This window comes from Pinus tabuliformis, chromosome 1_2, assembly GCF_031772625.1.
Source record: "Pinus tabuliformis cultivar Carrire ecotype Pingquan chromosome 1_2, CPIR1, whole genome shotgun sequence".
Classification (NCBI taxonomy): Eukaryota; Viridiplantae; Streptophyta; class Pinopsida; order Pinales; family Pinaceae; genus Pinus; species Pinus tabuliformis.
Window position 1 is genome coordinate 354,686,357 of NC_142298.1, and position 24,187 is coordinate 354,710,543.

The following is a 24,187-nucleotide window of genomic DNA, read 5'->3' on the forward strand; positions in this document are numbered from 1 at the left end:
AGTGATGTATAATAGTGCTCAATGCATCCACAAGAGTCCAACCTCTACACTATGAAATTCATAAAATTTATACATTTAGCTCATCTTTGTACTAAGGGAATTGATCTCAATCATTTTCTTCAAAATAGAATTAGTTACATTAAACTTGGATCAAATTTCTGAAAATAGGTGCTAAAGATGAATTCGTATCTCCTAAACCATAGCACCTATTACAAAACTGAAAGAGGTTTTTGTAGATAAGGATATTTTGGAGAAAGATTCTCTCAAATTTTGGAAATTCATTTCCAGTTGCTCGTAATCTGTGCCACAAAATCATCTCTAAAACAGAAAATCATTAAAAATTTAAATATGTGAAAATGAGATGTAAAAATCTAGTCACATATCCCAATTCATGACACCTGTGAATAAATTGAAAAAGGATTTTGTTATATGGATCGTGCTTAACAAAAACCTCCTTGGGTTTTTCAAAATTACTTTCCATCTATTGTAAAATGGCACCACACTAAAATGACTAAAATAGTAAAAAATATGAAAAAATTGCTTTGTTTTAATGTAGGCTCCAAATATCACTGCATATCTCCCACATAGTAGCACATGTGCATAAACTGAATGAGGTTTTTGTTTTTTGGTATGTTATGGAAAAAAGTCTCTTTCAATTTTGAAAAATTCCTTACCATCATTTCAAAAACTGATCTTGTACTAAACTTGTCATTGTGTGTAGCAACTGACCTCAAAACATGCATAACCAAGAATCACTCATTCATTTCGATCATATCTTCTGATACAAAACTGGTTACAGGAGTGCGATATACCATTGGAAATATTTTTCTGAGCTTCTTCTGATGGAAATACTTAGGATATGATTTGCACTGAAGATCATGTGCAAAACATCTCTGAAAACCAAACATAGTAAGAGCCCATTTTGATCCCTGGTGATAGGTTGCGAAGACTAGAACTAACATTGGCCTTATGGGGAATGGAAGCTCCTTGGAGGTGTCAAGAACACCATAGAATAAGTGCCTAATCCATTGGGAAATATAGCTAAACAACTGCAAACCCGAAACAACTCATACCAATCCAAAAACATATACATACTGCAACTTGTACATAAACAAATACCGAAAACTGAAATGTTGCCTTAGGCAGCCTATTTATGTACAAAGCTAACCTACTTTGCTACAAAATTGATAGATCAAGTAACAATGTAATGCCAGATCAACCAATCAAGTAAATGTGACAAGGATGCTGCTTGGAAGTGCTCGAACCAAGACACAATTGGAAATGCTGACAACCATCCATGCACAAACTAAATTTAGCTGTGTGAAAGACAATATGACTTATCATTCAAAATGAAAAAATACTCCATATATGTGACAATAGGATCAGAGAAACCAGAATCTGTTTGCTGCCCTAACTCCTCAACGCAGACCTCCAACTGCAAACTGTCAATGCAAACATCCATGGGCAACTCTATTGTTTCTTGTTTTGAAGGAGGGAGAGTTTCCAAGAACTTTTTGGGATCTCGAAATTCATATGATTGGATCTAATCATTTAAATATTTAATCTCCTTCTCAAAAATTTCAACAACTAACTCAAAGAAACCAGTTTTAGCTTTAGGAGGAAACTTTGGAGATCTCAAACATGGAAGCACGACAATGAAAAATACTTCATCAATTTAAATATCCACTAACTCATCTCTAAATTATTTTAAAACTTCACAAAACATAGCATTTGCCACATACCCTATCATTTTATTTTAGTGCAGGAATGGATCAGTGAGCGTTGGAATCTCTGGATTGAGTTGGAGTCACCAGGTGAATGTTTCAGCCTTCATATGTGTCTGATTGTTGTCCACTATCAGCAATCAGATCTGCAACTTGAATGATATTTCCCAGAGAAGATCTGTCACCTCTTCCCTAGTATGGTCGCCACTATGTTAAGGACTAAATCTACCTCAGGCTGAGAAAGGCAGGTCTAGGGTAACATCAAACCACGCTTAACCTGGTAGCTAGCCCTACCAGGTCGGGAGAGGGCTCTCTCCTTGTCAATCTCATTGAAAATTTATCAAAGAAGGCTTGAGATAACTGATACAAAAACTAATTTTAGACTAGGTATTCTTACTCAGAGGATTTTGTTTGAATTTTTTATGGTTGGTTGCTGGATCAGATTGGAAGGCAGCTTTGGGTTTGGGAAATGAACACAGATTTGCAGAGGTTTCTGTGGGGCAAGGTAGGCAAGTGTTTTAGCACTTTGAAATGAGTGTAATGGTGAGTCTAAAGACTGGTGAAGATCTGGAGAGGGCATGCACAAGTCATGAGTCCTCTTCAAACAGTAGAAAACATGTAAAACTAAATAAATCCCAAGGTAGAGCACTGAAACACCAATGGATTCTACCTTTTACACTTGATTCATTTAGTTATGAAGAATAAGAGAGATGATGGCACACATAAACATAAGATCACTAAATAAATGAGAGGAAAACATTCTAAATCACATTACCACAAGAATCCCACAAAATGCTGCAAAACCCTGGTTTATTTCCTTGCCAAAATGCAGAAGTGATGTACAATAGTGCTTAATGCATCGACAAGAGTCCAACCTTTTGCCAAAGTCCAATCTCTACACTATGAAATTCATAAAATTTATACATTTATCTCATCCTTGTACTAAGGGAATTGAGCTCAACCATTTTTTTCAAAATAGAATCAGTTACATTAAACTTGGATCGAATTTCTGAAAATAGGTGTTGAAGATGAACTCGTATCTCCTAAACCATAGCACTTGTTACAAAACTGAAAGAGGTTTTTGTAGATAAGGTCATGTTGGAGAAAAACTCTCTCAAATTTTGGAAATTCGTTTCCCGTTTCTCGTATTTTGTGCCAAAAAATAATCTCTAAAACAAAGAATCATTAAAAATTTAAATTTGTGAAAATTAGCCTTAAAGATCTAGTCACATATCCCAATTCATGACATTTGTGAATAAAATGAAAGAGGTTTTTGTTATATGGCTCGTGTTTAAAAAAAACCTCCTTGGGATTTTCAAAATTACTTTCTATATATTGTAAAATGGCACCACACGAAAATGACTAAAATAGTAAAAAATATGAAAAATTTGCTTTGTTTTAATGTAGGCTCCAAATATCACTGCATATCTCCCACATAGTAGCACCTGTACATAAAATGAAGGAGGTTTTTTTTATTTGGTATCTGATGGAAAAAAATCTCTTTCACTTTTGAAACATTCCTTACCATTATTTCATAAACTGATCTTGTACTAAACTTGTCATTGTGTGCAGCAACTAACCTCAAAACATGCATAACCAAGAATCACTCATTCATTTCGATCATATCTTCTGATCCAAAAATCGGTTACGAGAGTGTGATATACCATTGGAAATATTTTTTCTGAGCTTTTTCTGATGGAAATACTTAGGATATGATTTGCATTGAAGGTCATGTGCAAAACATCTCTAAAAACCAAACATAGTAAGAGCCCATTTTGATCCCTAGTGAGAGGTTGCGAAGACTGGAACTAACACCCTTGAAGCCAAAACAACTCCGATTCCAAATGTAGGTTTTAACCCCGTACATAAATTACCTGCATATGAATTCTAAAACACAGAAAATAAACAATAGCGAGAGCATAACACATAAAACAAATATACACAGAGATTTTCCCCTGGATCCCAAAACCAGGGGTACTAGATTGATTTTTCATTATGTTCCTTTCAATGTTACAATACATATATATACATGCCGAAGCATCCAAAACCATAGACCGAAAACCATCGCACCCAAAACCATGTGCGAAAACCATGTGTTACGCAGTAATTTGTCACTGTCTCCCTGTCAGTCTCCCTACTGTGTCATGAAATCAAATGCACCATGCTCATGCTCTCTAAATTGGCCAAATGACCCACTTTGCCAAAGTTTATTTCATCAGCGCGACTGTTATTAAAATAACCGCGCTGACTGGCGGTTTATAATGTGACTGATGCGCTGCCAGCGCGGAAGCACACGGGTTTTCCGCGCTGGTCGAATTTCATGAGCCATCGCATCCTATGGAAGTATTAAGCCGCGCTGACACAACCTGCTCTGTTATTAGGATGTGCTATCAGCGCCCCAGTTCAGTTATACACCCGCGCTGATCCAGTTTGGGCGAATTTGTTCCAACAGCCAGCCTTCCAGATGATTCCAGACTTGGTTGTTGGCCTTGTGAGTATCGCCCTCCCTTCTATGGCATGTCTGTTCATCATTTGAAACCACCTTCCTTGAAGATAAGCTCATCTTCCCACCATTCATGGAGACTCCTTCTCCTATTTAAACCTCCACCATTGCCATGAGCAACTAGTTTTGGATAGTGTGGAATTCATAGTGCTTAGACTGCTGCTGCTAGTAGGTAGTTGGTGTGACAAGTGTGGATTTGCTAGAGGAAGCTTAAGGAAGGTTGTGAGTATTGCTTGTGTGAGAGAGAGCTTTGTTTTGGGAGAATCTATCTCCAAGGGTGAATGCTTAAGAGACTTGCTGGCTGGACCCTCTAGAGAAGGACTCAGCGTCAGAACTTCGGTTGTACCTTTCTCTGTTATTGATTAATAATAGATGACTACTGTTATGGTTCCATTCTCATTTGTCTTTGCAATGGTTAATGTGAATTACATCCTTTCTGACTGATGTATAATTGCTTTTATTAGATTTCACGCTCGTGTTTGTCTTTCTCTTCGTGTGTGCAGGTATCTATTCACGGAGATCGTGGAGGATCGTGACCGGCCAGAGCGAAGGAGCGAGAGCGGCATCTCTTCATCAAACAATAGCGTTGGAATCCAAGTAGGTGTTCATTGCCTCCCTTTTATTTGCAATTAGGAACTTGCACAGTAGCATTGATTGATTGTTGCTAGACCCATTCTGGGCTAGTAGGGATCGCCTCTATCCGTAGAGGGGATTTACCTCTCCAACAATTTGGCGACTCCGCTGGGGAGCTGGCCTTTGTCTCTTTTTGTTCATTCTTGTGTTTGAGTTTGATTGTTACTCTCTTTTCAAAATTGGGGATTAGTTCTCTGCTTTTAGACTTCCTGGTTCAGTCTGGGAGGTGTATAAATTGTTTAAAGAGTTCTAGCCTTGGTTTGGGAGTTTTTGGCTTGATTCTGCCTCTTTTTTAGCCTCAGCGCGGTTTATATCAAAACAGTCGCGCTGACAGCGCATAGCTGTCTCTTTGACCCCGTTGTCATCGCGCTTGTACGTAAAACAGTCGTGACGGTTCTGAAATCGAACCAGCGCGCTTAAGTCGTGTTCTTCCGCGCTGACAGCGCTTTGTTGCTACGCGTGACCTCTTGTCAGCGCATTGTTGCTGAGTGTTACCCGCACTGATCCTGTAAAATTGAATTTGTTTCAATTTTGCCTCCTGAGCCTGTTGGTTTGACTATCTCCTTCTCTTTCTACTTGGTTTATGATTTGATCTTTATTGTTTGAATTGTGAAACACTTGCTTGCGAAGTCTTGTCGGACGAATCTTGTTTTGTGTCCTGTGACCTAGTGCCATCATCCCGCTTTCACTGGATTGACCTTGTTTTATCACTCGTTCACAAAGATTCGTTGCTGCTTGCCTTTGCTTTTGCGGAAACCTTCCTCTTTTTACTTTCTTTGCTTGGTTGTTTGAGGTGATTGTCGTTGGACCAGTCCTCAGATTGTTTCACTACCCAGACACAGATCACAGTTGCTTGGGTTCAATCGGCTCTTTTCACGCTTGTTGTGTTTTTCATTGAGTGATTTTATTTCTCTTTACTCGGTGTTGCTGTCTCTCAAAATTCATTTTAAGTGCACGGTGCCATTGAAAAAGAAATCAAACTAATGTCTTTTGCATTCAATAGTTAATGAAAAGAAGAGCATTTCGTTGATTTGTGTTCTCAAAAGAAAAATTTCATTTCTTTGTCATTAGCTACATTAGATTGTTTGATTGATTGAGTTCATTTTGTTTGATTGAAAACTCTTAACCCTCTCATAGTTAGAATTCATCGAACGAAATGGTAGTCTTTGGCATGTAGTTTGCATCTAGGTAATTGTGAGAGATCACACTATAAGGCTTGAAACCGAAACTTAATTCAAGATCAACCATAAAATAAACTGAATAAACCTAAAAATGCATTGGAACTTAACGCAAACATCTAGAGGTCTAGGTTAGAGACGTGTTCCGGCGTCTTTAAACATAGTCACTATTGTTTCACATTACGGTTGGGTGATTCCTCCTTCTGTGACTCGATAGTGGTCTAACACGGACTGTGCTCCCACGTACCGTCGCGTATATAGATAGACCCCACTAGGCTTTTATCCTTGATCCATAGGAAGCCAAGTCTGCCGCCCTGCGAACCGTAACGCACCAAACACAACATTCGGGAAGATTGACTGCAGTACGGAAAGTCCTTGGTTCTCATACGATTGCCAAGGTGTATAAGCAGTTTTACGGATTGCTTGGTAAACCCTTTGCCTAGAATCTCCAGAGCAGTCACTTTTGATCCTTTTCAGACTCCCTAAAAGAAAAGGTGCCAGTGAGCATCTTGTCACTTCGTGCTCATTAAACATTCGAAGGAGACTAGAGTCATCTTTTCGTCCTTTTCTCGACTCTTGAAACATGAAAAGGCCAAGTTTGGTTCCTGTGTCTTAAAAATTTATTCGGCCACAATAACATTACCTGGTTAGTTCTTGTGTGCGTTAGCTTGAGTAGGGTCTTTATCGTTAGTTTCCTTTAGGTTTTTGTGTGGGGTTTGTCATCCTGGCTGACCCGTCAACTCCCGGTCCAAGTGATCAAGGTTCTCCATCTTCTGTTGCTCCTGAGGTACCAGTTGTAAGCGATACTCTTCCGGTTATCCCGAGTATCCAGCCTATCAACGTACGTGCCCCGGGCGACGAGGATTACGAAGAAGATTGGAACCCTATCTGGGGGCCTGACGAGGACGATATTCCTGTTACCCCTCCCGGTATGTCGTCTCCGATGTCCACTTCCCACATAAACGAGACATCTCCCAGCGCAGGTGAGACACCCGTGGTGTCAAATATTGAATCCCCTATTCCAGCTACTTCTCCACTCCCCCCACGATATCAGTCGATGAGGGATAGAATAGCTGCCAGGATGCCTTCTACGACTATATGGGATCCTAGTGTCATTGCCACCACGGAGCCTTTTCTTTCGCAACCCCCTAATACACCTGTTACCTCAGTTCCCACGATTCCAACTATTTGTGTAGCATACTCAACTCCGGTCGTCAGTGCTGTGACAGCATCTTCATCTACGAACCCTGGGGCTGGTCCCTCTCACGGTCAAGTGAGTAATGGCCAGCCGGGACTTTCGTCTGGAGTCATCGACCCTACATAAAGTGCTCAACCCTCTTCTGGTCCTGTTCCAGGAGGGGGGCCGTATGATGCCCATGGGCAACCCATTATGGACCCGAATTACCAAGGTCCACTCTTTTATTATCATTCTACCGGTCAGTACCTCCAGTTCGCTCAATCCGCGCCTCTTCAACATTTTGTTGAAGTCTCGGTACCATTATCTATTACCTATGACGCCGGTACTCATTCTTTTCATGGGGGCCAGGAAATTCCCGGTCAACCTCAAGGACCACCTAATCTAGGCCAGCCACCTTATGTGCAAGCCCCCCAAGGGCAACCACTTTATGGCCAGTCTTACCTAGGACAATCTGGGGGCCCACAAGGACAACCCTACCCGGGACAACCTTCGGCCATTGGTGGTCCATCTTTTTCCTATCAGAGTCAACCTTCTGGTTATCCGGGGCAACCTGGTACCCAGCAAGGTTACCCGTATGGACAACCAGGACAGCCTTACATCCAACAAGGCCAACCTGGTCTCCAGCAGGGTTATCCCGCCGGACAAGCTGGGCAAAATTATATCCCTCAAGGTCAACCAGCAGTCCAACAGGGGTATCCTTCTGGGCAAGGGGGACAACCCTACGTGCAGCAGGGCCAACCCACTGCTCAGTCTAGTCATCTTTCTGGGCAAGGGGGGCAACCCTACGTACAACAGGGCCAACCCACTGCTCAGCCCATGCATCCTCCTGGGCAAGGGGGGCAGCCTTATGTACAGTAGGGCCAACCCACTGCTCAGCCAGTACAACCTTCCGGACAAGCGGGCCAACCTTCTATGCAGCAAGGCCAACTCACTGTCCGCCCTAATCATCCATCTGGACAGGCTAGCCAACCGCAAGGTCAACCAGCCGTCCAGCCTGCTCGGCCATCTGTTCCGCAAGGACAACCCTTGGTTGCTCAAGGACAACCTGGCACCCAGCAAGTGCGTCCTTCTGGGCAAACAGGTCCATCCCAAATTCAACCAGGCCAACCTTCCGGTCAGATGATCCAAGCCCAGCCAGTTCAAGGACATTATTCTGGGCCCCAAACTCAAATGGGTTATCAAATGCAAGGCGGGCCACGGCCCCAACCTTCCTACCAAGCACAACCTTCTTATCAGGCTCAGTATGGAGCCCAGCAAATGTATGGCTACCAACAACCCCAAGGGCAAACTCAGTTTACCCCTTATCAAAATTATCAACAGATGCAGGTCACTCCTTACCAAAATTATCAGTATGCTGCACCTGCGGGTGAAGTTGCTAATACATGGGGTGTTGGGGGGCAGACCCAGGGACAACTGTCCGCATATGGACAAAATCCGTATGGACAGAACCCCTACGGGCAAGGTCCCTATGGGCCAGGCCCTTTTGGGCCGGGCCCATCTGGACAGAGTCCATGGGGGCAACCACCACCTGGTTGGAACCCTAGTACTACCTCGAATCCACAGCCACAAATGTCCTTTAACCCTCAGTTGCCATTCTTAGCGACATTGGAACTTCCGGATGTGTCCAAGTTGACGAATGATCCCATTCTGCATAATCCGTATTGGCCACCAGTTCCAACTAAAATACCCGGTGATTGTCCAAAATTTGATGGCAAAGCTGGTGAAGATCCTCAAGCCCATGTCATGACCTATCACCTCTGGTGTTCATCGAACTCATGGCTTGATGACTCTATCCGGCTCCGCCTCTTTCAAAGAACTCTCACCGGCTCAGCCGCTAAGTGGTACATTGAGCTGAATCGCGGCACGTTTCAAGATTTCAACTCGATGGCTATGACATTCTTAACTCATTTTCAGTTACCCATTCGGTACGAGACGGGGACACATCTCCTCACGTCTCTCAAACAGGACACAGCGACCCATATATCTGATCATATACATGAATGGAGAAGGCGTCGTCGCTTGATCAAATTCTGGATTCCTGATCAACTCCTGACCGATTGGTTCACAACTTCCTTTGTCCCTGCGATTGCGCGAGACATAGCCATGGGAGCTTGTGTAACTGAAGAGCAAGCGATCACGCGAGCTCAGTACCTAGACTTAGTATACTCTCAGACAGGTACTCTATATGATTATTTTCCAGACGCCTCGAGGCCTGGACAGCCCAAGGCTCTGCCCAAACCATCTGTTGATGGAGTCATTGGCTCTATTAATTCATCATTGAAGAAATTGGCCGCGAACCCTGGGAAGCAAAAACAGAACGCTTCTAATGGAAATGCTCCTCAGGGCTAATCTAATCCTGGAAGTACCTTCGAGGTAAACGTCGTCCAGTCCACCGCGGCGGATAAATCGTCAAAAGGGAAAAAGAAAGGGAAAGATAAAGATAAATCTGGACAGCCCAAACAGGATGCCCCTAAGCCTCCACCCGAGGAAGGAGCTAAACGAAAACCTAAGTATCCTTGTCTCATCTGTGATGAGGATCACTACACTAAAGACTGCCCAAGGCGGTCCGAAGTTAGTCGGTTATTGAAAGGTGCTCCTGGGACTCCTGCCGTGCTTAAAGAGCCTTTCCCTTCCCAGCAGACTCAAATGGTGGCAGACCCGTTTCAACCCTCTTCCTCGTTCGGTTCTCAAGTGTTCATGGCTGGAACGATTCCCATCCATGTTTCAACTCGAGCGAAAGACTATCCATCTCGTGCCGGGAAAGAGCCGGAGGTTCCCTCCAGCGCTCCTCCATCTAGTTCTGGTCCTCTCCACATCGAACGGCCCAACACTGAGACGATCCCCCGACCCCCTCCAAAAGGTGTACTCAAGAAGTCATCTTACAACCCTAATGCTCGTGCTGCCCAGCACTATAGCATTGTTGAGGACTTAGCTCAAGCTCCGTCTGCTATGTCCGCTCTAGAAGTCCTCCAGAGATGCCCCTCCCAGAGGAAGTCCTTGCTATAAGCTATTGGTGGTATCGACCTGGCAGATTCAGATTTGATTTCTTTTGATCTCGAGGGTTTTACACAGAGACTGCCTCACCAAGTCGCTTTCCTTATACAGGTCATCGTTAATAGCAGAACGATTCATCGTACAGTTATTGATGAAGGTGCCTCAACCTGCATCATGTCCATTGCTTGCTGGAAGGCGATTGGTTCCCCTACTTTGAGTCAGTCTCCTGCGACGTTAGAAGCTTTCGATGGAAGAGAGTCCTGCCCTTACGGTATCCTCCAACGCTTGCCCATCTCTTTGGAAGGGAAGACCGTAGAAGTGGAGGTCGAAGTTGTTGACGCCAATCTCACCTACAACCTCCTCCTCGGACGGAGCTGGACATACGCCATGCAAGCCGTGGCTTCCTCCCTGTTCCGTGTCATTCGTTTCCCTCACCAGGGGAAGATTGTCACGGTGGACCAGCTCTCCTTCTTCGCCTCTTCTTCTGAAGGTAATGTGCCATTCGTGGAGCATACCTCTAAGTCACTCGAGAGCGTGGGTGCCAGACTTTTCAAAGATCCCACTTTAATGGGAGTCTTTCCCCTCCCACCTCCGAATCTCGCCCCTATTAACATGATCTCTGTACGCTCTGATCTGTGGGTTCTTCCTCCTGCTAATCAGGAAGACTCTTGGGGTGATATGATGCCGTTGAGTGTTGCCGAACTCAACTACATCGAGATTGTTGCTGCATCGGCTCCCCCTGATGAACCTGCTCTCCCGAGCAGTGTTCCCGATTCGTATGATCATTTCCCTTGGCTAGGAGATGAGGCTACTTCGGATCCATTGAAGGAAATATTTCCTTCCGACGAAGCCATCATAGAGACAATGTCTCTCGAAGAGCCCCCTTGGTCAGATCACCACCACCGCTCTTCATTTCTCCCTCCCCATCCGGAAATGACCGTATGTCTCGAGCGGTTTGCTTCGTGTGTCCCATCCCCGCCCCTCCAAACACCCATTTAGCTTTATCAAGTGTCTTCAGAGGGCAATATGGGAAATATCACGCAAACCCAACCGATCGACATCTCTGTCAAACCAGGGATTGTCGAGCACATTCATATTTGAGTCACTTGCACTCCAGAGGAAGTTCAACTCTACAATGCTCTATTTCATGAATTCCGTGATGTCTTTGCATGGTCCTATGAGGAAATGCCCTACATCGATCCTAGTATAGTGGTGCACGAAATACCTAGATACCCAGGTGCTAAGCCTGTTCGTCAGCGCTTACGCCCTGTGCACCCCCGAAAGGCTGCAGCCATCAAGGCCTAAGTTGAAAAGCTTCTTAAAGCTGGTTTCATCTACCCCATTCCCCTTACGGATTGGGTGTCTAATATAGTCCCTGTGAATAAAAAGCAGGGCACTATCCGGGTCTGTGTTGACTACCGTGATATCAATCGTGCCTGTCCGAAGGATAACTTCCCTACGCCCTTCATCGATCAGCTTATTGATGAGTGCAGAGGAATTGAAATTTACTCGTTTATGGACGACTTCTCTGGCTATAACCAGATCAACATTGCACCCACGGACTAGCATAAGACGGCTTTTATTTGTCCTTGGGGCACCTTCGCCTATAAGAAGCTTCCTTTCGGTCTAAAGAATGCTGGCGCTACATTTCAGCGTGCAATGTCTTATGCCTTTCACGACATTCGTCACATTGTAAAACCTTATCTGGATGACCTCCCAGCTCATTCACCTAAGCGCCAGGACCACCCCTCTCATCTTCGCGATATTTTTCTCCGCTGTCGACACTACCGCATTAGGATTAATCCTCATAAGTGTGTCTTCTGCGTAGAATCAGGCCAACTGCTCGGGTTCATCGTCTCCCGAGAAGGAATCCGTCTGGATCCCCTCAAAGTTGAGGCCATCTTGAGTCTTCCTCCCCCTGCCTCTTTGCAGCAATTGCAGAGCTTGCAGGGCAAAGCGAATTTCCTTAGACGATTCATTCCGAATTATGTCGAGGTGGCTAAGGGCTTCACACGGTTATTAAAGCGAGACACACCCTTTCGTTGGGATGCCATCGCCCAGGAGTCTTTCGAGCGACTCAAGGACCTCCTTGTCTCGGCCCCACTCTTAAGACCTCCGAACTACCACCGTGATTATACTCTCTATCTAGCTGCCGCTGACACCACCATCGGCATGGTTCTCGTGTAGGATGATAATGATGGCAACGAGCACGTTATCTATTACCTTAGTCGCAATCTCTTGGATACGGAAACTCGTTACGCTTATGTCGAGAAGTTGGCATTGGCAGCTGTCTGCGCCGTCCAACGATTCCGGCACTATATCCTGTTGCGCACTACGACCGTGATTTCCGACTGCAACCCAATGACCTACATCTTGTCGCGTCAGCTGCTGGGGGGCAAGTACTCGAAATGGATTGTCATCCTATAAGAGTTTGACTTGGAATTTACTGCTGCCAAGTCTAAGAAATCTCTGGTCTTTGCAGAATTGCTCTGTTCTTTTCCATCCCCTTCTGCACCATCTCGTTCGGAAGAGCATATCTCGGATGAAACATTGTTTCTAATCAGCACCCTCGACCCTTGGTATGGGGACATCATCGTATATTTGCAGACATCTTCCTTCCGCCCCAATGTATCGAAAGACGCTCGACGAAGGATTCGTCACCAGTCACAACCCTATCGCATTATTGGCGATACCCTGTACCGCCTCGGTGTTGATTCTGTTCTCCACCGATGTTTGACTCTCGAGGAGGCTGAGCGGGTATTGAATGACTGCCACTCCGGTGCTTGTGGCGGACACATGTCCGGATATGCCACCGCCCAGAAAATCCTCCGTGCTGATTATTTCTGGCCTTCTATCTTCAAGGATTGCATCCTCGCCGTCCGTGCATGTCATGAATGTCAGATCTACCACCGGAAAATGCGTGCACCTCCTGCACCACTGCACCCTGTTGTTACCGTAGGTCCATTTGCCAAATGGGGCATCGATTATACGTATTGTAACCCTCGTTCGGCCGGGGGGCATGGGTATATCATCGTTGCCGTGGATTATTTCACCAAATGGGCCGAAGCGATGCCTACATTAAACGAAGACGGTTACACAGCGGCGCAATTTTTGTTCAATCATCTCATTACTCGGTTCGGAGTCCCCCAGGCTATCGTCACGGATCACGGAAAAAATTTCCACAATCACATGATGACGGAACTAACGACCCAGCTAGGCTTGCGTCAAGATAGCTAGACGCCGTATTATCCTCAATCCAACGGCCAAGTTGAAGCTGTGAACAAAGTTTTGATCACAATGCTCCAACGTACCGTGAATAACTGGCATCTGATGCTGTTTCCCGCCTTGTGGGCCTACTGGACCTCTGTGAAGGACGCCACCGGTTTCACTCCTTTTCAGCTTGTTTATGGACTGGAGGCCACCCTTCCTGTTGAGTGTGAGATTCCTTCGTTAAAGTTAGCTGTCGAGTTGCTTCCCAACACCACTCTGGTGGAGGAACGGCTTCTTTATTTAGAATGGCTAGATGAGACTCGTCGCTTAGCCTCTCTAGCTATTGAAGCGCAGAAGAAGAGGGTTAAGGCTCACTTCGACAATACTATTCAACCTCGTTCCTTTGTTGAGGGAGATCTAGTACTGCTCTATGATCAAGCTAAGGATAAGATGGGGGCAGGTAAACTCGAATCCATGTGGCTAGGCCCCTATATCGTGAAGAGAGTTTTGCAAAAGGGGGCATATGAGCTGATCGACTACGAAGGAAATCCTCTCGACAAGCCCCGCAACGGGCTCTATTTGAAAAAATATTATGCATGATTTCGTGCACCTAGTTTGTACATACGTGTGTTCTTAGCAAGTGTGTTATGTGTGCATGATTTCTTGTTTTGCTTTGGTGTGAAGGCGTGTTTGCCTCTTATTTTGTTTTCTGCTTCTTGTGCAGATGTCTAGTACACCTTATGTTGGTTTCGCCGATGGCGCCTGCCGTAGCACTTGCAATTTGTCTTCTGCGGCGTGGGCGATCTACGATCCTCACGACGAGTTGCTAGATCTTCAAGGCGTGTGCTTGGGCCGTACCACCAACAATGTTGCCGAATACAGTGCTGTAATTGAATTACTAGCCGAAGCAGTTGATCTCGGCATTCGTGCATTGGTGGTAAACCTGGACTCTCAACTTGTCGTCCATCAACTCAACGGGCGGTATTCCGTCAAAGACCAACGCATTCTAAGGTTGTATTTACGTGTGAGATTGTTAGAAAGGAGTTTTGATTACATCACATATCAACACATTCCGAGACGATTAAATACGTTAACTGATGCATTGGCAAACCATGTGTTGGACAAACATTTGCGTAATAGATAAACATCATACAAGAAGACATAGAAAACATAATAAGACCATAGAATAAGCATGTGTAAATAATTTATTTTCCAAGCATAGTTTGCATGTGTGTTTGCATGTGTGCTTTTAAGCTTGCATAAAAAATGAAAATATGTGGATCGCATGTTGTGCAACTGATACAATTAGATCACATTTGTATTAGACATTTGCATAGCATATAAAACATTATCATATGTAAAAGATCCATCCAAAATCGGTATATATATATATATATTGTGTGGCGCACTAAGGCGCTAAAAAATAAGTGTATATGTCTGAAGTAAAGCTGGTGTCCTCAGTACATCCGAGACATATGTCTCTCAAAACATCAGTGGAAATAAGACCTAGATGACTACTGAGCTGGGTTATGCTCTCTATAGCATACAGCTGCCCGTGCCACCCGCCTCAAAAGGCGGTGCATCCTGGGTTCCACCCCCACTGTGTGGATCTGAGAAGCTATGGGGACCTCCTCGACCCCCTGGTAATTTGGCACCCCCACCAGTAAACCCTCGAGGTTGTGAGCTATAGTCTCCGTCGCGTCAACTCCTAGAGGAGCTAGGGCCAGGGCTCCAGCACCTTGCCCCTCTCTCCGTGCCTCTGGGGCTAGACCAATGGGTTTCACGGGTCCCACGTCTACACACCATGACATTTATCAAGACATGTACATGAAAAATAAAAAACATTAAAAAATATTGAAAAGAGATCAAGTGTCATACCTCCATCATCCCAATGCTCTCCCGCGGGCAGTGGAATGTCGGGATTGCCGCGGAAGTCCATACCGGCATATGGCCAGTCCTCTACGAAAATGACTTGCCGATCCAGCCACTCTCGAAAATACACTCCCCAAGCCACTGGGCGGCCGCCACCTCCGCGCGGCATGACACGGCCCCATCGACTGGCCCTCATCTCCCGGGGACCTCTGGGTGGATCCACAGCCATGTTCTGTAGCTGTAGGGCCAGCACCCGCTCCAGCATGAGCGGGAGTAAGAGCGACCCATAAGAAAACTGCTTCGACTCTCCGCGTCGACAGTTGCTCAGTTGCCTCTTCATGCTGGTCGTCATTGCTGCTGCCCAGTTAAAAATGGTGGGCTGTAAGCACTCAAGAGCCAGTAGTAGATGGGTCTTTGAGGCCTCATGATTGGCCAAATAACTCGCTGCCCGTGTCACCATGAAGAGTATGGTGCGAAGAACGATGTCGTCCACCGTCGGAATACCAACCTTCCCACTCCGCGTTTTAACAGCCCGTGGGCACACTCGAGCCATGAGCTGGTCAAGGGTCTCACCACTGGGCCGTTGCCCCTCCAGGATGGGCATCTGGCCCCGGCGTGACAATCCAGTCAAAAAATAGATATCCGTGGAGTCAAACTCAATGTCCCGGCCACGGATTGTGAATTTTCCGTCAACTGGGTTCCAAGCTCTGATTAAGAGCTCGAGAAGATCAGGTTGCGCCCTCAGGCGCGGAGTGAGGAAGAATTTTAAGAACCCGCATGCCCGCATTGCATTTCGGCATTCCGCAATGGCATAAGCGGCTATATCCTCGTCATCGTGAGCTCTCTCTTGCCAAACAAAGGCCATTATGTCCTGCAAGACCATAGAAAAATATTAAGACCCTAACCGTTGAAGTTTGCACGTTCAATTTTTCAAAAATCAAATTTCACGGCGTCAGCGCGGCTGTTTTTAAAACAGTCGCGCTGATAATGGCGCCCCAGTGTTTTTCTTCCTGGGTCAGCGCGGAAGCACACGTGTTTTCCGCACACGTGTTTTCCGCGCTGACCCAGGTGGTGGTGTGTGTAAAATAAATCGATCAGCGCGGACCCGATGAGGATATCCGCGCTGACTGAGAGCGCAAAAACAGCCGCGCTGATAATGGCGCCCCAGTGTTTTTCTTCCTGGGTCAGCGCGGAAGCACACGTGTTTTCCGCGCTGACCCGGGTGGTGGTGTGTGTAAAATAAATCGATCAGCGCGGACCCGATGAGGATATCCGCGCTGACCGAGAGCGCATCAACGCTCAAAAAATTTGCCCAAAGGGCCACTTCCCACCGTGGAATTGCTCTCAGAAAGACTCAAATTAAAGCGCAGGGGGAGGAGAACCTACCTGGAACAAGCTGCCGGATGAACGGTGTCCGCACGGGATGGAAATCGCTCCGTCAACCTCGCAGCTCCACAACGTTCTTCACAACTCAAAATGGTAACAATGGTAAAAAATGACTTTTACCCCCCTATTTATAGTAAAAAAATTGTAATTGACTATGGTTTTTTATAAATGTGGGTTTTTGTCATGTTTTTACCATGGATTTAGCACTAATGTTGCTATATTATGCTTTTATGCATGTTTTACTATGTTTTTTAACATGTCGAACAGGTTTACGCGGGTGGTGTTCTTGTGCAGGTTCTAACAACCGGCGTGGTCACAGCGATTCTATGAACACTTGGTCCCAAAAAACGTCGTCTTCACGCTCTTTTCCGACGTAAAGTAAGAAAAGATGGCCGGGTTCCCTCTTGACTCGTTAAACGAAACGAGAGGCGGTCGCTTTTAAAGCTCTTTTTTCGACCGTTTAACTTAAAAAGACCGCTGGGTGTTTGTCGTTTCGCACTCGTTATTGGCCCCAAAACGATGTACTTCCGCCCGCTTTTTTACTTTTTCGGGTCGAAGTCACTATTCACGAAAAGTACTCCTCGATCATACTGGTCGGGCGGTTCTTTCGAGCATTGTTTTATACTTTTTTGGGTTCGAGAGACACAACTTTACGAAAAAAGACCCCCCTGGAGTTTCCTTTTCTGCTGTCTTTTCAGACTCTCTAAACAAGAAAAGACGCCGAGTTCTTCCTTTGTCAGGCTCGTTAAAACTTAATGACATCGGACATCGTCGAAATGATGCCTTCCCAAGCATATGCTATCCCCGTCAAGCTTGTCCTCCAAAAATAATCGGGGTACCTGCCAGAAATGGTGGGGAAAATGAAACTGTAATAATGGTCGTGTCGGCAGTATGTCGCTCTTGAACATGGCACTCATCTGCATTCGTGTCTGGGTGGGGATTTCTCGTCTTGTTTTACGCTAGCCTCCGTGGGTTTGGGTTATCCCATTTTGACCTCTCATCTGCTCATTGCCTTGTCACCATGACCACTGCTCATTTGATGTCAGATACTGCCAAATCCGCTGTTGTGCCGCCGATATGTTCAAGAGAAGTTGGCCTCTGCAAGCTTACCACCTCCCTCTGATGTCTCGCACAAAATATTTTATCCTTCTCTGTCTCGTGTCGATGATGTGGGAAACATCATGGCCCACCTTCGATCAAGGTTACTTCCTGTCGACTTCAGCTCATTATCCAGGAAAGTGACCTAGAGACTCCCTTCAGGTGCCTTAGAGCCTCAATGCCTCAATGGCAGGTTCTTCGTGTTCGACGTGAGGTTTTCATCATTGGCCTCCGCTCGAATGATTCTGCGGGTGTTCGACACCAGCTCATTGATTCACACACCGCGGATTGTACCTATAAGTACCTTGAGGACCATTGTCATTATTGGTGGTACCTCTCGCGTCTGTTAACAGTTTTCATTATTGGTTGGTAATCAGACGATGTTCATGCATGTTCGACTTCAGCTCATGTATTCGCATGCTTGGACTTGTACTTTGTTCGGGTTGGGATGGAGCGCAAGACCTTGGTTTTTGTCTATTAGGAACCAGGCTGCGATTTTGTGGATTATTATTGCATGACTCATTGATGGATGGCTGCGCCCATACCTGAGTCTTTGGGATGGCTGCGACCATACCTTCTTATCATCATGGTCTCTTCAGCTGGGTGGCTGCGTCCATACCACAGATCTTCTTCGTATGTCTTTTGGATGGCTGCGCCCATGCCTAGACTACATGTAATAGAGATATCAGTTGTACATACGTGCAGGTCCTTCCTGGTGGTGTTCCAGTTCAACAGTTTTGTAAAGAATTTCACCCCTCCCACTCTCTCAGGCTTCATGCTTTAGGGGCATCTGTTACGCAGTAATTTGTCACTATCTCCCTGTCAGTCTCCCTACTGTGTCATGAAATCAAATGCACCATGCTCATGCTCTCTAAATTGGCCAAATGACCCACTTTGCCAAAGTTTATTTCATCAGCGCGACTGTTATTAAAATAACCGCGCTGAGTGGCGGTTTATAATGTGACTGATGCGCTGCCAGCGCGAAAGAACACGGGTTTTCCACGCTGGTCGAATTTCATGAGCCAACGCATCCTATGGAAGTATTAAGCTGCGCTGACACAGCCTGCTCTGTTATTAGGATGCGCTGTCAGCGCCCCAGTTCAGTTATACACCCGCGCTGATCCAGTTTGGGCGAATTTGTTCCAACAGCCAGCCTTCCAGATGATTCCAGACTTGGTTGTTGGCCTTGTGAGTATCGCCCTCCCTTCTATGGCATGTCTGTTCGTCATTTGAAACCACCTTCCTTGAAGATAAGCTCATCCTCCCACCATTCATGGAGACTCCTTCTCCTATTTAAACCTCCACCATTGCCATGAGCAGCTAGTTTTGGATAGTGTGGAATTCATAGTGCTTAGACTGCTGCTGCTAGTAGGTAGTTGGTGTGACAAGTGTGGATTTGCTAGAGGAAGCTTAAGGAAGGTTGTGAGTATTGCTTGTGTGAGAGAGAGCTTTGTTTTGGGAGAATCTACCTCCAAGGGTGAATGCTTAAGAGACTTGCTGGCTGGACCCTCTAGAGAAGGACTCAGCGTCAGAACTTCGGTTGTACCTTTCTCTGTTATTGATTAATAATTGATGACTACTGTTATGGTTCCATTCTCATTTGTCTTTGCAATGATTAATGTGAATTACATCCTTTCTGACTGATGTATAATTGCTTTTATTAGATTTCACGCTCGTGTTTGTCTTTCTCTTCGTGTGTGCAGGTATCTATTCACGGAGATTGTGGAGGATCGTGACCGGCCAGAGCGAAGGAGCGAGAGCGGCATCTCTTCATCAAACAATAACATTGGAATCCAAGTAGGTGTTCATTGCCTCCCTTTTATTTGCAATTAGGAACTTGCACAGTAGCATTGATTGATTGTTGCTAGACCCATTCTGGGCTAGTAGGGATCGCCTCTATCCGTAGAGGGGATTTACCTCTCCAACACCATGCACAAAACCATAGGTAGGTCCGCCCACCTAATATAGGGGGGCTAGTCATGGAAAGAATATAACACAACCCAACATGCATCACAAGTTTCCTTGCCATGCTTAATCTTCAAGCGACTAGATTTACCTTTGCCGATATGTGATTGAGTGTTATATAACAGTTAAAAGATAATGACAGAGATGCATAAATCAGAGTTTATCGCATCAGAGGTTCTTAAGACAAAGCATCACTTGATTTTTGCGATACGATATAAGTGTTGCGATATTAGCATATGTGATTTGGAAATTGCGATGGAATGATTGCGATATCAGAGAATAATCATACCGGAGATCATAGCGGTTAGGAAAAGGAAACACCGATATTATTCTTGCGATAGAGGGAATGCGATAGATGACGTGGCTCATTGGTGGGACTGCTTTGGATTTTATAAGTGATCAGTGATTGAAAATTTTTAGTATGGGACACAACATCATTGATATGTCGATGTGTGATGAAGAACGGACCCGATAGTTTTATTATATAGATTTAATATCATATCCGATCTAAGACATCATAACTTTAAAACATGTGCCTCAACTGAAATTGTGATTTATGAGGAGACATGATATCTTTTAAAACTTGATTTAAATATTGTATTAGGTATAGGGTTGTATGGACATCTCAATGTTGGTGAAGTCAACTATCAGAGATCGGTGATTCAAGATATTGGAACTATGCTCAATTGAAAACCTCCAATATGCAAAATGCGATATGAGACGTGGAATTTTGTGGGTCCGACAACTTCTTAAAGTATTCAATTAAAAAGAAAATGACCAAGATAACTTTGCCTTTTAACAAAACCCCTTTTAATAAATATCTAAAATATTGGGTAAGAGAATATGTTTATCAAATCTTTTTGAATGATGATAATTATGCTATTAGAGTGGTCTGACATGAATCTTCCGAGACTGTTTTTAAAGGCCTGTTGGGGTTTTAATGAATGAAAGTAAAATAAAAAATGCTCAAATTATGGTGAACAAGCAATAATAATTCCTTTAACATGTTGCATATTTGAAAAAGGGTTTGCTGCTTGCTTATGTCAGGTCTCTACAATCAAGTCGATGAAGACTTGCAAAAGAAACAAAACAGAAATAAGAAATAACCTTTGAAAAAGTAAAACTAATAATAGATGACAATGAACCTGTAAACACGTATCTGGGAGAATTTTGATTGTAACTTTACCTCTTGAATTTCAATTTCTCCTATGTTCAGTATCATCTACTTATTTGATCTAAAAAAAAAAATTCTTAGTAATGAGTTTTTATATTGCATCCACCTCAAATTTACATCGGAAGACAAGAGTGGTGAAAATGAGCTCTTCCTTGTGAATCAAAAAATTGTCAAACTGTAGCAAATTCTTGGAATTTCTTTATGTGATCATCGTGATAATATTTTTGCGAAACAAGAGAATCAAGTGCTCTCACAAATATGTATAATCTAAGAGATTTTAAAACATTTTAAGCCATTTTTCGAAAATGAAAGGGGATGCCCAGAAGAAATCAGATTCATTATTTTCTATATGGAAAATCTGAAATAATGAAATAAGTGTAAACAGAAAAGAAATCTAATCTAAATTAATCTTTTCTTATTTGTAACTTAGTGAAAAAAACATGACTAGGTATAGTCACACATCCAATGTAACCACTCCCTCATTTTAATTCCTGAATGTATATACATGCCAAACATTAGTAACAAAAATGAAAATAAAATTAAACTAAGGAAACTAAATATGAAAGAAGAATGTATAGTTATTGCTAGAAAATTATTTACAATTACCTTCTCTTGAAATTTCTTTTCCAACTGAATTTCAATTGGATCATAGAAATCTGGATGAATTTCTATTAATGATTGGAAGGGATTCAAAAGAGAAGATGACATGTCAGATCGTGGAAATAAGCTTTTAAATTCAATGGCCTGCATAAATTTGTTAGTGTTATTTGCAAGTGTTAAACTATTAACAAATTTTCGTGAAGGAAAAATTTCCAAATATTTTTCAAATGGGTCAATGAAAAATAGATAAAAATATGTTAGATACAATGGAAGATTATTATTTGAATTAGATTGCTGGTCATATGATGAAAATACACTCTCTTGTTGGCACTGCTTTCGAGAAGAAAGAAGTAATTGATAAGAAATGAACATCAGTTGGAATTGGAAGAGAAATAGTTCTTGATGTTCATGATTGTGATGTGTAACTTCATTTTTCCATTCAAACAATGCATTAACAGAGTGTTCAATATTGAACTGCTTAATATGCCAGCACAAAGTATCTAAAAATCGAAAACTAAAAACATAAAACAAATATGAAATTAGATAAAATAAGTGAAGGAAAAATAAGAAAATCAAATCGTAGTTTACACTAGTGTTACAACACAATTGGGAATGATTTAAAACAATTTCATTTTCACAAGAATTGGAAAAAATAATGGAATTTGAACGATTGCCAATACCAACTCGTGAATTAGAGAAAGAGGTATGAATATGAATATGAATGAGAGATTGATCGTCAGATAAATCATGAATTGGAATGGTTTTTTGAATTCTGAAATCATGAGTATGATTCATTATTTTAAAGTGAGAACTATTTGAAACAATTTCTGAATTAGAGTGTTCTTCATTTTCACATTTGATTCAACTTTGATCATGATGATTCAATTGTGAAGAAAACAAATCAATATCCTCAATGTCAAAGTAACTATCATAAATGACCTCACAACATTCATTATAATTCCCTTTGATCTCATCCAACGTATCAAAACAAGAAAGAATATGAAGCACATGTTCATTAATGCCAGAGGAATGATCAATAATTAATTCTATATCTTGATAAAAACTAATTGGAAATTCATTATGATCAATCTCTCTATTTTCTAAAACATCGTTAATGTTAAGAGGGGATAAATTACTATCAGCATAAAGAGAAAAATCAGAATCAAAAGCAATGGATTTAAAAGTGTCTCTATTTGAGAACTCTTGTGCATTTTGTTCATTGTAAATTTCAGATTTGAGATCATTCATTTGTGTACTTGTGCTTTCTTGAAGAATGTTGCTTTGCTGTTTTGAATTTGGCATTTTCTCATCATAAAAGAATTTAGAAATTTGTACAACAAGTTGCGTGTTATTGGAAACTTTTATTGCTGCTTGTATTTGCTGATTTATGTTCTGATTTTCTAAGTTTAATACATATTGATTTTTAGATTTCAAAGTGGTATTTTCTTCAAGATTGTTGCTAATATCTTCTTTCATTTGAATAGTAAAATTATCCAAGCTTTGTGATTGAGATTCACTAATATGTGAAGGTGCATCTTGATCATTATTAATACTGTAGGAAGTGTGCACTAAATGAAGAAATTGATTGTACATAATAGAGGCCACTTCATCATCATTTGTTTGCACCTCCATATTGGAATTCTCAATTATGTTAATGAAATTGGAAGGAGATTGAGCAAAGCTTGAAATAATTTCACATGGATTATAAATGGGAGGAAGAGAACAAATATATTCAAAGCAATCTAATAATTCCTCTTCCGAAGGTTTTTCTTTAATTTTAAATCTCAAGCAATTTTAATGAAATTGAATGGTAAAACCAATTAAAGACTCATTTTTAAACCTTCATAAATATTCAATTTCATCACATACCTATTTGTAGTTTTAGTGGTCAAATTTACAAAGGAACATTGTAACAAATTGATCCCAGTTGTGAATTGAGGCAACTTGAAGTGATTGACACGAGATTTTGGCTTTTGCTAAGAATGTAAGAGTAAAAATCTTGCATAAAATGCCTTCATTAATTTCATGAAAATTAAAATTTGAATATTTTTTAATAAATTGAAAGGCATGATTAAAGGCAGAAGAATTAATCTTACCATAAAACTTTACTTGATGTTATCACCTGGATTGAACCTCGGGCTGAAGGAAGGCAATGCTAAGGTAACCACAAACCATGCTTAGCCAAGTAGCTAGCCCTACTAGGCAGGGAGAGGGCTCTCTCCGTAAGGATCTCAGTTAAGATGACTGGATCAATTAAAGGATATTAGGCTAGGTATAGTAGCATGAAGTTTTGATTGGATTTTGAAAGGGTTTTGTTAGATCAGGAGGAGCTGGACAGTTTAGGTCTAGGGAACTAGGCCAGAATTGCATGATGTTCAATGGGGCAAGGTAGGCATAACCTTTAACACTCAAGGGATTGATGGGATGAGATGTTTTAGACTGGTGAGAAGCTAATAAGAGCATGTGAAAACCATGGATCCTTCCTAGACTGCATAAAACATGAAATGGTGAATGGTTTCCCAAGGCAGAGCATTGATACAATGAATTCCGCCTATCAACTTGAAAACATTCAAATAGAAGCAATGAAATGATTAATGGAATACATAAAACATATTAAAACATGATCACAGAAGAAGAAACTATACTAAAATT